We start from the raw sequence: 7,325 nt of genomic DNA on the forward strand, positions 1-7,325 counted from the left end.
ACGTTTGATGGCAACGGGGTGGCTCTCCCGAGTATAGTGGATGTGGCATTCGCGAGCCCGTCGATCGCTCGCCCTGACACCTGGGTTGTTAGCACAAGATACACCGCGTCAGACCACCGCTATGTTCTCTACACCGTGGGAGGAACACCAGCATCGCCCGAGCAGCTGCAGGACCAGCAGCAGCCAGCGCAACAGTCCTCTGCGCAGCAGCAGCAGTCACTTCAGCAGCAGCAGCAGCAACAGCAGCCATCGCAACAGCAGCAGCAGCAACATCAGCGGCAACCGTCATCGCGGCAGGGTGCTTCCGCTAGCCAGAGGCGTGTGCGTCACGCTGGCCGTAGATGGAAGACCTCGCAGTTTTCTCCTTCCTCATTCCTCGAGGCGCTGTTCGCTGCGGACTTTGTCCAACGCGCATCGACCCAGGAGGGTATGATCGCAGCCATGTTGAAGGCCTGCGACGAGACGATGCAACGGGTTACCCGAGTGCACCAAGACCCGCACCGTAACACATTTTGGTGGTCTCCCCTCCTGGCTCGCCTGAGGAACAACTGCGAGGTTGCCCGTGACCGGATGCTGCAGACGGCTGACTTGGAGGAGCGCAGCATAGCAGCAGCTGAGCACAGGACAGCAAGGGCGGAGCTCAGTAGAGCAATTCGAGCTAGCAAGCGGAACTTGTTCCAGGAGCTGATCGAAATTGCAGAAGAGAATGCGTTCGGGGCAGGATACCGTGTCGTCATGTCCCGGCTCCGGGGCAGTCGGACGCCTTCAGAAGCGGACCGGGTCGTCCTCGAACGCATTGTGTCCGACCTCTTCCCTGAGCATCCGCCCTGTGACTGGTCGCAGCTGAGCAACGTTGGAAGCGTCGAGGGAGCAACAACAACGGCGGGAATTGCACCGGTAACGGACGACGAGCTGCTGCTCATCGCGAGCCAGATGGCAAATCGCAAAGCACCAGGGCTCGATGGCATCCCGAATGCGGCAGTGAAGACGGCCATCATGTTGTTCCCGGAGGTCTTCCGGGTCCTGTACCAGGATTGCCTCAACCGCGCTTCGTTTCCGGCGCAGTGGAAGAGGCAACGACTGGTGTTGCTGCCGAAGCAGGGGAAGCCTCCGGGAGAGAGCAGCTCGTACCGACCCCTCTGCATGCTCGACGCACTGGGGAAGGTACTTGAGCGCCTCATCCTGAATCGCCTCAATGAACATCTCGAGGAGCCGTCTTCACCCCGACTGTCGGACCGGCAGTTCGGATTTCGTCGAGGGCGGTCGACAGTGAGCGCCATCCAGCGGGTTGTTGAGGCCGGCCGTACCGCCATGTCGTTCCGGCGAACGAACGGCCGGGATAACCGTTTCTTGCTTGTGGTGGCGTTGGACGTGAAGAACGCGTTCAACACGGCCAGCTGGCAATCCATTGCCAGCGCCCTTCAGGCAAAAGGTGTTCCCGTCGGCCTCCAACGGATGCTTCGAAGCTACTTCGAGGATCGTGTGCTGTACTTTGACACGAGCGAAGGCCCCGCCGTACGGCATGTAACCGCCGGTGTTCCACAGGGGTCCATCCTGGGCCCAACTCTGTGGAACATCATGTATGACGGGGTGCTGGATGTGCCGCTACCTCCCGACGTCGAAGTCATCGGATACGCGGACGATCTGGCGCTGTTGGTACCTGCTACCACCACGGACGAGGTTCGCGCGAGAGCAGAGGAGGCCGTTGACCAGGTCCAACGTTGGATGCAACAGCACGGTCTGGAGCTGGCCCCAGCCAAGACTGAAGCCGTCCTGATCTCAAGCAAGAAGACTCCGCCGCAGGTGACATTTCGCGTCGGTGACGTGGAAGTCCAGTCTTCTAGGAGCATCAGGTACTTGGGCGTGCAGCTCCAAGATCACCTGAAATGGCGAGATCACGTCACGAAAGTCTCCGAAAAGGCGTCGCGCGTGGTGGCAGCTGTAACGCGCCTCATGCAAAACCACAGCGGCCCCAGGACGGCCAAGTCAAGGCTGCTGGCGTATGTGGCAGAATCGGTGTTGCGGTATGCTGCTCCCGTCTGGGCTGAGGCAACTCAGGTGCGAGAGTGCCGACGGATGCTGCAACGAGTTCAGCGAAAAGCAGCCATCAGGGTGGCACGGGCATTCCGTACCGTCAGGTATGAGACGGCCACCCTACTCGCTGGACTCGTACCGATATGCCACCTCATCAACGAGGATGCTCGGGTTCACCAACAACTCCTTGCTCCAGACCGTGCTGCAACGAGGGAGGACATCCGGGCGACGGAGCGGCAGAACACCATCGACTGCTGGCAGGAGGAATGGGATGCCGACGCACTGCAACAGGATGCTAGCCGGCACACGCGGTGGACGCACCGTGTAATTCCATCGGTCGGCGACTGGCAGTCTAGGAAACATGGAGATATGACTTTCCATCTGGCACAGGTTTTGTCCGGACACGGATTTTTCCGTGACTACTTGTGCCACAATGGATTCACGTCGTCCCCAGACTGCCAGTTGTGCGTCGGCGTCCCAGAGACGGCGGAGCACGCCTTCTTCGAGTGCCCACGCTTTGCGGCAGTTCGACAGGAGCTACTCGGCGAGGGAGGTCCGGACCCTGTCTGTCCGGACACCCTCCAGCGGCACTTGTTGCGCGACGCCGATAGCTGGAGTCGTATCTGCGAAGCCGCGAAGCGAATAACGGCCCAACTGCAGCGAGCGTGGGACGAGGAGCGGGCAGCATTGGCTGTTAACGTCATCGAGCGTCAGGACGAAGACGCAGCAGAGCTGGAGGCCCAACGCGCGGAAGTGCGGCGGGCCCGTAACGAGCGACGCAACGCCAACCGGCGAGCAGCAACAGCACGCCGGCGGGAAGAACGTCGAGCTGGACTTCCCCCAACCCCACCAGCTTCACCACGGACCGCTCAGCGACGTGCAGCGCTTCGTGAGCGTCAAGCGCGGTTCAGGGAGAGGAGACGAAACCGTCGTCTTCTCGGGATGTCCGGCCAGGCGATAAACAATGACGATGACGGCCGAGAACGCGCGGATTTTGCAGCCGGACCATCTGGTATGCGCAACCGCGCAATCGACGAGGAAAACGAGGCCACGGACGGTGGCCTGAACGCCGCGGAAGAAGCCGCCGTGGTCGAGGCAGAAGTTGCCTCCCGCTAGGCGTGGTATGCACGTAAAAACAGCGACGCATCGAGCGTGAAAAAGCGCCCTATTTAGGGGAATGAGTGAATTTTTCGGTTGAATTTAGAAATAGAAATAAAACATGGAAGGTGCTTTTCGCACGGACAAAAGGTTGGCCATTAAGCCATGAAACCCCCTGCAGGGTAAGCCCTCGCGGGTAAAATGTAGGGGAGCGGGAGGGTTTAATTTTGAAACAAAATAAAAACCCGTTTAAAAAAAAAAAAAAAAGCCAGTTATCCCTGTGGTAACTTTTCTGACACCTCTTGCTAAAAACTCGTTATAACCAAAAGGATCGTAAGGCCAAGCTTTCGCTGTCCCGAAGTGTACTGAACGTTGGGATCAAGCCAGCTTTTGTCCTTATGCTCAGCGTGTGGTTTCTGTCCACACTGAGCTGACCTTTGGACACCTCCGTTATCGTTTTGGAGATGTACCGCCCCAGTCAAACTCCGCACCTGGCACTGTCCATGACGTGGACCGAAAGGACCTGTCCAGGAGTCTTCGAGCCGGGCGGCGCGCGGAACCGGGGGCAAACGTGACATCATAAACGATCGACCGCGCAGAAGCAGTGCACCACGAATGCACCGACGTACGCAAGCTTGTACCCTTGCGGGCCACGGCTCACGGTCGGACAAGCGGGTAACACGCTACACACGACGATGCTACGATGCAGTCTCCCCGGCGGCACCACCCAGCGACACACTGGACGCTGAGCGAGAAACACGGCGCATTGGGCGCGCGCAGGCGAACCGCCGCCACAGCCCCCCGGAGGAGGTGCGCGCACGATCCGGACCTGGGGCCCGCGCTTGTTCCACCCAATCATGTAAGTAAGGCAACAGTAAGAGTGGTGGTATCTCAGAGGCGAGCTCCACGAGGAAGCCCTCCCACCTATGCTGCACCTCCTATATCGCCTTACAATGCCAGACTAGAGTCAAGCTCAACAGGGTCTTCTTTCCCCGCTAGTGCATCCAAGCCCGTTCCCTTGGCTGTGGTTTCGCTAGATAGTAGATAGGGACAGAGGGAATCTCGTTAATCCATTCATGCGCGTCACTAATTAGATGACGAGGCATTTGGCTACCTTTTTTTTTTTTTTTTTTTTGTTATCGAAGGGGAAATCTTGCATAAGACACCTGGGTGATCAACCCCGGTAGTGTGAGATTCTTACTCACTAAAACCCCTCCGTGCCTTCAACCGGCCCCGAGTGGATCACCCGTTAGGGTATCGACGTCACTCGGGCGGTGGATGTCCATCATCCCAGGCAACGAATGGCTTCCAACAGTGGTGATTAGCCACTGTCTAGCCCTCGGCGATGAAGCTACGATGAACTACGATGAATCCTTGTCGTTACTCGTCGTCACTGTCGCTGCTCTGCAAGGCCAACTGGATGTTGGCGAGCAAAGCGCGTCGTTCGCCTCGTTCGATGACGTGTCTTCGATGTTGTTGTCGAATCATAATCGTCCGTACTGCTTGATGAACCATGCTCCAGTTATATCTGTTAGCAGACATAACTTCGATGATGTTCTCCGGCGTTAACTCCTCGTCGACTTGATGCTGAAGTCTGATGATCAGTTCACGATGACGTACACAATGGAATATCGTGTGTTCGGCGTCCTCAGGTTCCTCACACGCATCGCATAACGGCGAACCCGTTAACTGCATCCGATGAAGCTGGTAGGCGTAGAAGCCATGGCTGGAAAGAAACTGAGAAAGAAAGAAATCTACACCACCAAATCTTCTACTTATCCATCTGTTGACGTCGGGTATGAGACGGTATGTCCACCGACCGTGAGCACTCTCATCCCATTCTCGTTGCCATCGTTCCATAGTTGTGACACGTTCCATGTTACGTGCAACCGATCCGGCGATGTTCTCTGCTCGTCTCCGATGAAAAGTCCTGGAGTCCTCGTCCAGGAGGAGATGCAGCGGGATCATTCCCGCAAGCACGCAGACTGCATCGTGAGAAGTTGTCCTGAAAGAAGAGATAACTCGCTGGACTACTGGCCGGTAAAACCGACGTAGCCATTGTCTACGGTTAGCAAATCTAAGGGTATGACACCAAATGGGCGAGGCATACCGGACCTTCGCCACAACAGTAAGAGCAATTGCTCGCCTAACATTACTACTCGGACCTGCCTTATTAGGCATCATCCTTACCAAGGTGGTCCATAGCTTCGTCGCTCTCTCCACCGCATACCTGATGTGTGAAGTGTATTCGAGGCGGTCATCTAAGACCATCCCCAAATACTTTAAGCTGCGCGACGAATGTACTACGTGATCACCTACCCTGATAGCCCCATGCTGTATCCTCTGATGGGAACTGACCATAATGAACTCGGTCTTGGTCGGGGCTATCTTTAATCCGTTGTCGGTCATCCATCTGTCGATGATGCGAATCTGGCTGGAAACGAGAATTTCAATATCATCAACACAATTACCTTCCACCAACAATACTATATCGTCTGCATAGCCGATAATCCGTGCACCTTCCACCATTCCAACTCGTAGGACACCGTCGTACATGAGGTTCCATAACGTTGGGCCAAGTACCGAGCCTTGAGGTACACCCGATGTGACTGCAATCTCTGCCGGTCCATCTGTGGTATCATACATCAGCACACGATTCCTAAAATAGTCACCAATGATATCATAAAGATATTTAGGAGTGTTTATTCTCTGTAATGCATTTGCAATCGCCAACCACGAAGCACTGTTAAAAGCATTAGTAACATCTAATGTAACAACTGCACAATACCGTCCACTGTATCTGTTTCTACTTCTAGCTACCGAAACAATGTCCACTACCCGTTTAATCGCATCAACTGTAGATCGACGACTTCTGAAACCAAATTGGTCGTCAGACAGTCCGTTGACCTCCTCGATGTGTGCATTTAGCCGTTGCACTATGATGCGTTCTAAACCTTTACCTGCCCCGTCTAGTAGACAAATGGGGCGAACTGAACCCGGTTCCCCTGGTGGTTTGTTCGGCTTCGGTATTAACACCAACCTCTGCCTTTTCCACTCATCGGGGAACTTCGCGTTCTCTAAACAGCCTTGGTAAACCCTGCAAAATGCATCGGTTGCAGTCAACATACCAACTTTCAGCGCCTCATTCGGGATACCATCTGGTCCCGGCGCCTTCTTGTTGGGTAGTCTCCTGGCAACCGCAAGAATCTCATCATTAGTTACCCTTTCAAACTCTCGTGGCTGATCGATACGATATTCAGACCACACCGTGTTTGGGTGAGTAGGAAAAAGCTCGCTCACCACTTCCCTAAACTCGTCCAATGTCATGGTTCGGGGTCCAATCGAACCCTCGGCCACTTTCTTGAACGTATGATATACAATACCAAATGATGCGTTGTTCGCTGTTCCCAGGAACTCTTTCCACTTCCTCTGTCGGGTATGCTTGATCAATCGCTTGAGGGCATTCCGTGCCACCTTGAACTCGTCCCTAAAAGAAGAATAGAGATCAGTATTGAATGCTCTTTGCGCTAATCGATCGCGGTGTTTGCACTCTTTGCGAAGTGCCTCGATCTCTAGCGTCCACCAAAATGCACTCTTGTTAGGAGTGTACCTCTTACGCTTAGTCATCGTCGCATTACACGCCGTGACAAGTATACGCATTAAGTCTTCGCTTGTTGTGACCTCTGTCTCAAAAGCGGCTTGCATCATAACTTCAAATATATCTTTGTTGAAATACTTGATGCTCCATCCCGTTATGGGTCGGGACAAATTACGCACGCTTTGCGTCTCAAGATCTATTCGTATTGCACGATGATCAGAGTTCATATAGCTAGATAACACCTCCCACTTAAATGATCTTGCAACTGTTCTGCTCGCAAAAGTAAGATCAACTACTGACGTGCGCCCTGGTCCAACATAAGTTGGGGTGCTGCCGTCGTTCAATAAAATTGCGTCAATCTGCGCAAAGGTTGATAAGACCAACTCACCTCTTCGTTTCTGGGTTTCTCCACGCTCGCCAAGTTGGTTGTTCCAACTTGCTGACCAAGCGTTGAAGTCCCCCCCGATAACGAATTTGTGGATACCGGTTACGGCCATTACCGTGTTATCCAACATATTCTGAAACTCTTCCATACTAAATCTAGGTGGCGCGTAAACGCTAACCACTCGCATATCACCTATGTCAACTATCATTA

The 7,325-nt window shown here is 54.4% G+C and overlaps 1 pseudogene; it reads right to left on the bottom strand.

Annotated features, from left to right (window-relative positions):
• Positions 1-3,072: 3,072 nt before the first annotated feature.
• LOC133394737 (large subunit ribosomal RNA) overlaps positions 3,073-7,325 on the bottom strand; it is an 8,869-nt pseudogene continuing 4,616 nt past the window's right edge.

Source organism: Anopheles gambiae (genome assembly GCF_943734735.2).
Source record: "Anopheles gambiae chromosome X unlocalized genomic scaffold, idAnoGambNW_F1_1 X_unloc_4, whole genome shotgun sequence".
In the NCBI taxonomy this organism is placed as follows: domain Eukaryota; kingdom Metazoa; phylum Arthropoda; class Insecta; order Diptera; family Culicidae; genus Anopheles; species Anopheles gambiae.